The sequence below is a fragment of the Podarcis muralis genome, chromosome W, assembly GCF_964188315.1.
Source record: "Podarcis muralis chromosome W, rPodMur119.hap1.1, whole genome shotgun sequence".
Lineage (NCBI taxonomy): Eukaryota > Metazoa > Chordata > Lepidosauria > Squamata > Lacertidae > Podarcis > Podarcis muralis.
The window spans coordinates 20741402-20751115 of NC_135674.1; the positions used below are offsets into that span (position 1 = coordinate 20741402).

At 46.3% G+C, this 9714-nt stretch overlaps 1 pseudogene; it reads left to right on the forward strand.

Moving 5' to 3' along the window:
- LOC144326322 (apical endosomal glycoprotein-like) overlaps nt 1-9714 on the forward strand; it is a 216467-nt pseudogene that overhangs the window by 123550 nt on the left and 83203 nt on the right.

The following is a 9714-nucleotide window of genomic DNA, read 5'->3' on the forward strand; positions in this document are numbered from 1 at the left end:
CATTTATTGCGTCGAACGTTTTAGCTAAAATCCCTGCCCACCATGCAGAATGAAGCTTTATAGCCTCAACAGGGACCAAATCTGGCCCAGGGGCCTTACCAGTTTTCAGCTCAGCTATCAATTCTAGGATTTCAGCAGGGTCGGTATTGGGCCAGACGGGAAGGGGATTGGAAGGTCTCCAATGAGTGGCCGGAGCTTCTGCCACTGAGAAATATTTTCTCAGGAACTGCTCCCATGTAGGGGCCGGGATCACCGTTAAGGGATATTTTGTGTTACTTCCCTTTATTAAGGACCAAAATTTCCGGGAGTTATGAGATTTTGAGGCAGAAATTATAGTCTGCCAACGATTTAAATGCCATTCCCGTTTGGCCGATTTCTGGGCCTGTTTGTATGCTTTTTTAGCCAGGGAATAAGATGGAGGTAAGGCCGGAGCGCCGGAAAGTTTATAGTCATTATATATTGTATGTAGATGGAGTCTGGCTAGTTTGCAAGCAGAGTTGAACCAAGGGGCGCCAAATTTAAAATAATCGTTTTTAACTCCATAGGTTGGAGAAGTAAAAAAGCGAGTTAAAACTTCCATCAGGCAAGAAAAAAAATTCATACAGGTAATAGGATCATGCGGGATTATTCCTACGTCCGGCTGATCACCAGAAAACTTTTCTTGGATAAAATCCGTATATCTATGAGCGAGGGCAGGGGACCATCTAGTCCCCTTTGTTTTAGTGGACGACTCCACAATCACCGGAATTGGGTGGGAGCGGTCGAGCAACTGCCAGTCAACACATAACTTGGTTGTCAGGGGAAGATGGTCACTAAATTGGGCATTATCAATTTTAAAAGAGGTGACATTCAAAAATAGATCCCGGGAAACCAAAACATAGTCGAGAACACTGTTTGATTTTAACCCCAGGTGGGTGAACTCTCCTGGTATGTCTGGAGGACACCTGCCATTTAATATAATTAAATTAAGGCGTAGAGTCATCTGATAAAGCATCACTCCCGCCTTATTGACTTTTACATCCTTTGATATTCTAGTAGGGGTGTATACTAGATCGTAAGTTTGAGCACCGGGGTCAACCCACCACTTAGACTTTTTAAGAGCCTCCCGATTTGAGGCTATCCGAGCGTTAAAATCGCCTCCAGTAATGGAGGGGACATTGGGATATTTAAGATAACAAGAAAGTAAAAAATCCTCTAGGGATTCCCATCTAGAAGTAAGATCAGCTGCTAACCCTCCCGGAGGGAAATAGACATTTGTAACCAATAAAGAGAAGTTTCCACCAGAGATCAGTCCGGTAATAGCATAAGGCGGAAATGCATGCACTAGTGAAAGTTTAGCCCAAAGTTTAAGGGAGATACCAATTGTAAGGCCACCTTTAGGACGGCCACCATTCGTTGACGGGCTAGCAGGCAGACATATAAACTCAAAGCCATTTAACTCAATTTCCTCCTCCACCCAAGTTTCTTGTAATAGTATGATAAGAAAGGAATTAATATATTTTTGGAATTCTGGATCTAATTTTTTACTTTTCCATCCAGCAATGTTCCAACTTAATATTGAAGGCTGGGGTTTCCCCGTTCCTCCAATTGACTGTCATTCGGAAAATTGGCTCAACTTTAATACGGGAAGAGGGGAGCCAATAAAGAAATCAGTTATCTTCCTCTGATGAAAAACCTCTCGTAAAGGCTGAGTGGGATTTACAAGGTCATCTGACTGTTGAGCTTGGCCACTCGATCGACTAGGAGTAGGACCTTGAACAGGGGCGGACCCCTTTTCCAAAAGAGTTTGGTGGGCCACCCGGGGTGGACCAGCTATCTCGTCAGAAGTTTGGTCTCTCTGTAGCCTGCTACTGGTCTTTTGGGCTACCTGATTTATGTGGCCTGTTGGGTCTTCAATCAGTTCCGTCACTGGTCTTGCTGTTGAATCCATAATACTCCGCAAAGAGGGATAAGGCTGGGCGAGAGGGCTATTTGGGAGGGTTGGCAAAGGCACATCTTCTCTTGATTGGTCAGTGCTATAAGAAGGTTCCAGGTCTGGCATCGATGAATGTGTAGAAGGGGATTTTTCCTGTTGTGTGCTGCTTTCTTCAGGTATGTTTTTCGATGGACGGTCATGTAAATCTATTAAGAGCACAGAGGATTGTTCTGCTTGGAGGGAAGGACTGGTAGTTGCTTCTTGGGGTTGTATCTTATCCTCCATTGCCGACATACATTTAGCATTAGATATTGAGAGATCCATATGATCTGGTTCTTCTAGGGAGTCATGTTCACTGTACGTGAGTATTCTGGTGCTGAGCTTCCTAATAAGTTGGGTTTTAAGCGATTCCAGTCTATTAATAATTTCTTTTTGTTCCACCACTGGTAAATCTGCAAAGGAGGCAATGAGTTCGATCTCTTCTGGTGGTGTCAGGCCACTTTCTGGATGGTCATTGTTCTTTGCTAGGGGAGTGGAGGCCACATAACTCTTCTCCTGGGGTAGAACACCCACTCCGGTGTCCACTGGTGGATCGGGTTTAGCAGATTTTGAGCCCTCTTTGGTTATTGCCTCCAACAATAGGGGTTTAGGCGTAGGGTCTATAAAGACTCTCGTTGGTGCTATCCCACAGCGAAACAAAAATGCTTTCTTTCGTAATATGATAGTGGGGATTTTTGTGGATTGGAACGCAAGCAGGACTCTCTGGGATTTATGATGATGGACAAGGGGGAGGACTGCACAGAGGTCAATTTGTGTTGCCTCCATATTTAAAAGCACCTTTAGGAGTTCCTTGGCACCACCCAGAGTTCTCCATCTTGGGTCCCCATTTTGTATAGTTAGGCTCACTTTCCTTGGTGTTAAGATCAAGGATTGATGACCTAATTGAAGGTTAAGGTTGTATTTAAATTTGTCAGTACGTTTGTTATTTAAGGACAAACTCATCGACCCCTTCCTCTCTTCAAGGGACTTAACACCGGCTGACACTGGGGAAATAGTAACTAGCTTTTGTTGGAGGCTGTGCAGCTGGGACGAAAGATCATCTAGTCTTTTAAATATACAGTGCAAGGTTTTGATTATTAAATGGGACTGTTCAAATGTCATATGATTGGCCGTGCCAAGGACCAGCTCCTCCTTCTGAGGAGAGACTACACTCTTACTGTTGGCCACATCGCTTGTTATTTGTGGAATTATTTGCTCTTCGTCTTTAAGTGCTGACGCGCAATCAATCAGTGGGTTGAAACGGTTCTGAGTTTCTACCATGTAGGAACAATCCAGTAGATTACTCCCTTCTTTAAAGTGACATGGTTCAACCCTTGTTTGCTTTGATCTCGGAAAGGGAACGGGGACTATCTCCTCGGAATCTCTAAGACGTTTCCCATATCCCATAATTCAGATATCGAGAAGAGGGGGGATAGTATTTCAACGTCAACTCAGGTGATAAATATTTCCTTCTAGCCTACCAGCACTTGCAGTGGGGGTATATTTCACTGCCTGTTCATATGAAAGTCGGCATCTTCACCTTCACCCTCACAGGCCAGCAATTTAGGTCTACAAGGAGACTACCGGTAAGCAACACAGACCATTCCTTTGAAGTCCTACTCCCACCAGGACTAAGACTAATATAAGATTCTCCTTCAAAGCTTATCGCAGGGCCCACCGCGGGTCGGTCTCAGATGAAAGGGAAACTCCCAAAGGCCTCACCTTAAACAGGGGAGTTTCTCTTCGTGCAGCTTAAAGATTTTCCTCCAACATCTAGGTCACCCGGAGTTGTAGTCAAGGATTGATCTTGGCTTACTGTTCATAGTTTGTTTTCGGTCTCTTCTCCAGTCTTCGGACATTCTTGTAATGTCCCAAAACCCCCTCTAGAGGGATTTTGGTTACTTAATATTCCTTTCAGTTCAAATCCAAAAATCAAGTTAGTTTGTATCAGTTCTTCCTTATTTTCAACAAAATGTAACCAAATTGTATCAAATATATCCAGCAGAGACAACAGAAACAAAGTTCTCTTTTTCCGTCTTGACAGCTAATTTGACAGCTGTCAAACTCTTCAATATCTCTTCAACAGGCTCTCTCACGGATCACTCCCGGGTCCGGGGGGGTGGCACTTCAGCTCCCAAAATTAGCTCTTATCCTCCAGTAAGATTTCTTATACTGCCAAATTGTGAAATTAATGTCTTTTACCCAATAAAAAGAAAAAATTCTCTCGACCTTAGTTAGCAGGTCCTTGCTTTAGATTATTTATAAGACGGGGAGACGGACTTCCTGTTTGCGCCTTCCCTGATCGTGCCTAATTTTTTAAAAAAATTTCTTTACAAATCCAATTTCCGTACTACTCACGGGTTGTTGCTTTAAAGTCCAATTGCTCACAAGAAGAAGTCAGCGCTCTCCGGCCATGGCAGCGCGGCTTCACTCCGCAGGAGAAGCAGTCGACTCTCAGCACCGCGCCGCTCACCCCGTCCCCCGTTCCGAAGCCTTTAAAAAGGCTCCTTCGCAGGTCGGGGGGGCGCAAATGGTGCCCGTCGAGTCACCAGGTTCACAGGCTTCACCGCCTGTGATTTTTAAGGGTCCCCGCGTCACCGCAGCGGCAAGACCCAGATCCTGTGGAGCCGATTCCCTCCGGAGCTCGGAGGGAATCCGCCATTAGCCGATGGCGCTAACCCGGAAGTCCCAGAATTGATGCTTGAGAATTATGGTGCTGGAGGAGACTCTTGAGACAGATCCAGACTCTGTCTGGAAGGACAGATCGTGAAGTTGAGGCTCCAAGACCCTGATGTTGGGAAAGATGGAGGGCACAAGGAGAAGGGGACAACAGAGGACGAGATGGTTGGACAGTGTTCTCGAAGCTACCAATATGAGTCTGACCAAACTGCAGGAGGCAATGGAAGACAGGAGTGCCTGGCGTACTCTGGTCCATGGTGTCACGAAGAGTCGGACATGACTAAACAACTGAACAACAACAGTAAATAGGGGGAATAAATAAAGAAATATAGTCAAGTCAGTAAATGGGGGAATAAATAAATAAATATAGTCAAGTCAGTAAATAGATAGATAGATAGATAGATAGATGGAGTGCAGAATGTCCTTTGGCAGGTGGAGCTGAAATATTTTCCTTGGCTTTACTCTGGAAGTTTTAATGCCAACTGCTTGGAGGTGTTTTCTTTCAAATATAAAGTGGTACAGAAAGGAAATGAAGAGCATTCATAACAAGCCCCATTGTAAAAAAACAGTGTTTCTATCTGACTTGCTCCCTCCTTCCAGATTGTTTTTGAGAGCATCATCGGGAAGGATCCCCAAAGCAGCGTCACTTTGGATGACTTGATCCTGTCTCCCGATTGCATCCAGCAAAGCAGTGAGGACAAAAGGAGTTGAAAAAAGGCTCTGGTTCTCTTGAGGGCAATTCTTTCTTCCAAAATATTTCACATGGGTCATATGATGACTGAAAATTTATGATTCCAAAAAGGAAACCTCCATCTGGTTGTCAATATGAAGAGGCTGAACCTTTCTGTAAAAAAAAAAAAAAAACCCAACCCCAAACCCAAACCCACCGAAGAAGAGTCTCGGACCTTGACGCCCCCTTCCCTCCCCATCCAGGCCCGTTCTCTGCTCCCGCAAGCGAGCGAACAACAATGGCCCCCTGCGAGGACAGCCAGATTGCCTGCAATGACGGGCCACGCTGCCTCGGTGGGGAGCGAGTGTGCACCTTCGAGACCAACTGCCACGACGGCACCGATGAAAGTGCAGTGAGCGTCTGCCGCACGCCTCAATTCACCCGCGGAACTGCCTGCCACAGGAGAGAGGAAAGCGCTTCCTCCTTGTTCTCTTGTGATGCAGAAACCAGATTCCCTGCTGGGCCTGAGCCCACCCAGGGGTGGCACCCCGGGCGGTCCTAAAATCCAGCGCCCTGTGCTTTGGAGAGCATTGCCGAGCTGGAGGGCACCCCCTGGGTCATCTAGCCCAGCCCCAATCCCAGCAGCCCTTGTCCTTTCCTAGGAGCCGGCAATTTCACCCACGGGCTGGGCGGACATCAGTGTGGGCTGGATCCAGTGGGTCAGCACGGGGCAGGATCCTGTGTCATCCGGCCTGGGCCTGGGCCATGCTCTGGGGCAGATGTTCTCCCTGGCCAGGGCCACCACGCTGCCCCTGGGACTGTCCAGCTGGACCTACGCTGTGGAGCTGCAGTTCAATGCCGGCCCTTGAGGTAGGTGCAGCTGGAGAGGACCAGATCCAGTGCAGGGATTCATTGTTCCATGAAATGCGCAGGAGCTGCAACACGCAGGTAGACACATGCAAATTATTATTATTACGGAAAAATCTAGGTGCGAGACTGCTCAGCCACCCAGCTCGTCGGGCAGAGCCCACAGGTCCCTGCGGAACAAAGAAGGAGTCTAGCCACCAACTGGAGCAAATTGCTGAAGATCCAAGTTTATTGCACAACAGGTTTAAAAAGGGATTGAACCCCGAGGATGGGCTGACAAGGACATTTAAAACTTCCCACCACATCCCAAGATACAGTTTGAAAACATCATCACTACATCACTACTACATCATCACTACATCAGAAAAGGGGAGGGTTATACATGATTAACATAAGGGGTATGTGGGGGGAACATGCCAATACAGGATATGTATTGAGAAGCACATTCTCAGCACCTACAAGAAGAAAACAATAGGACCTTGATTTGCATAGTCTGCCACCTGGGGAAACCCGGAGGAAAGGGCTTGGCCAGCGATTTGGCATCAATGAGTCCTTTCCTGTGCGTACGTGATCTCTTGCTCGGAGGATTATGGTGGGGACCGAGTGGTTTCCAAGTCCTTAGCCAATGAAGTAGATTGGCGGCAGAATGGAGAGCATCAGTGAAACCAGTGATTTTCTACGAATTTCTAAGTGTTTTAGGCTTTTTAAATGCAGTTGCTTCGTTTCGGAAGCAACCTGGCCTGATATTGCTACATTGTATCTAGTTTTGATTGGATTAACAAGGTTACAAGGTTTCAATAAACTCAGTGCATTGTTCTCACAGCGGGAGCTGTCAACACCTTATTGGCGGTTAAATGAAGCGTGCAAGAGAGCTCGAGCTGAGCTGCTTCTGCAGAGCCATGGCATTACGGTGATTGGCTGGAGGCTGTATTTGACATGACCTGATTGGCTATAACACATCTTTATGCAAATACCTTTTTCATTCATAAAATGTAGAGTTTGGTGGTTAATGGGTTAACCTCTGGTATGCCCTGTACCTGGGAGGGGCTTCTACGGGAAGCCAAGACGGAAGTCACATCATCTCTTTGTCTGTGTGACTTACTTTCAGTTTTAGGCTGAGAGCTACTGCAGACAGACTGAGAGTGCTTCTGCACGGAGTGGAAGATGTCTGAATGTTCTGATGGTAATTTGCTGCTGTAAATAAACGCTTATAGATAGAAGAACTGTCTCTGGACTATATCACTCCCTCTTCTCCTACACGGACAGCAATCCGCTGCATCTCTGCAATTTTTCCTACCTAGGTCGTTTTTCTCAGAGTGTGTGCGCAGAGGAAATGGCTGGGCGGAGGAAGACATAAATCTTCAAATAAAATACCCTGGTCTTTCATACGGTCTACCCGGGTATAATATAGTGACGCAGTGAAGAAAATTTATTCTCGGGGCTCGGGGTTTGTGTGGTGCTTGGTGCAACTTTGTGAGGGGGGGCTAGGGGATCTCAGCAGGGCAGGGTTCCCTTGAGGTCATTGCCTCGAGCTCTACGCAGTCATACTCGGGAGTAAGACTTCATTCATGTTCCCCCCTTCCATTCCATAACAATTATTATTATTATTATTATTATTATTATTATTATTATTATTATTATTATTATTACTATCGTCGTTGACTATTTATTATTTAAAGAAATATTGGAGCAGAATTTTTTTTTATTTAAATTGGATTTTTAAAAACAAAGTGCTTTGAGAGGAAAAATCTTTCTCCAGATTTTCTCTTTAAGTGACATCAGAGTCCAAAGGCTATTCCTTGGGAAATAAGGATTTAAGTTATTCACGTGTGCTAAAAATCAGTAAAAATAATCATAATTGTTTAACCACATCAGTCTCGCTCTTTTCCCAGGGCTCCTGGCTCTGGCTGTCGCCGATGCAGCGCCGGGCCAGTGGTTGTGGCACACCCAGGGCAACGGCACCGCTGCCTGGGAGCACACCACCGTGGCCCTGGGTGCAAGAGAATGGCCTTCTGGTGATGGGATTAGGCTTTCCTTGGCCAACAAACAGCTCAGCAATTGTCACCTCTGGGCACTTTCTGGGGTAGGAGGTGTGTATACATGTTCTCGTGCTTGGGGAGGTGGCAGGGAAAAGAGTCCTTTTTCCAAGGGCAAAATAGTGTTGAAATGGAGGAAACTGGCAAAGGAGTTGGTTTTATATGATTGCTAAAGCTAGGTAACTTCCCAGAGCTGTCAAGTTGAAAGGATACATTTATGCATAATATTTGTAACATTTAACAACTTTAAAGATGTGCCCCCCCCCCCCATAATTTCCGTAACACTTGGAAAGGCTTCTGGACTGCATGAGTGTTACAGTTCTTTATGCAGTCATCTTATCTCTACACAGATAACGCTCAGACTCCTAGAGTCGGGCAGGAGTAGAAGAAGTGATGAGCAGATTCCGCCCCCTCCTTTCTGAAAACATTGTCAGGAGATTCTCGCAATGGGAGGGAGTGAAATATCCACACTGTGTGGGTGGTTTGCTGAGCCGGGCGACGGGTTCGAGTGGTGCCTCCGCGTCGGCCAGGACCACACGACGGGCAGAGGTAGGAAGATTTGAACCCGAGACCTTCCCTTTCGAAAAGCTAGGGTGCTTCCAGTCCCCCTGGGCTGGTTTGGCAAGGAACAAAGGTTCACCGTCAAAATTATTCCACTCCCATTGCCAAATCGGGTGAAATTCTGCTGAAAATGTCACTATAAGTTGCGTTTTCAGCTGAATTTGGGGAAACGGCTTGCAGCTTTTGAAGGATCTGCTCCTTGCAAAAGAGCAGAAAGCCTGTCAATTTTGAGAAGCCTGATTTGTGATGGGGGTGGAATAATTTTGATTGCAATTTGTGCGCCCAAAGCAGTTCACAGCTCCTGGGGCAAACCTTGACACATCCCAAAAGAGATCTCTTGTTGTGTTTAATTTGATATTATGCTGCCGTTATTGATTTAAGGTTTTGGTTACAGATGCTCCATCAAATGTGCTCTTATGTTCCAGTTCCAGATGGGCGGGGTATAAATAATAAATTATTGTTATTGTTATTGTTGTTGTTTGAAGTGAAGGACATGAGGCAGGAGTTGGTAATGCAGGTGAGCTGTGCACAAGCAAGCTGCCAGCTAGCTCTGTGGAGACTCCTTTTATTGACACAATATGCAAACCCAGGCAGATACATTTTGGACTGTGACCTTTACACATCTTCCAGTTCCGAGATCGTGGGGTGGCACAAAGTTATTTTGGCACCTGTTTCCACCGCGTCATTTTCCCCTTGCACAATGTATGACGAAAGAGACAAAGGTCACAGACAGGACATGGCAGACTACTGAGACCGCAAAAGATTAGACAGAGGGCAAGATGCTCAGACAGCTGTGGCCTTATCTGTGAGGGGAGTGTGCTCCGCACCCCAAGGTCACGCGTGCAGACAGCTGAGGCTGCCTGTGGGCGGGAGTGTGCTCCACAACCCAGCGATCATTCCTACAGCTCAACTTTTCTATCTATCTGAGCGTAGATCCCGAGTCCGCC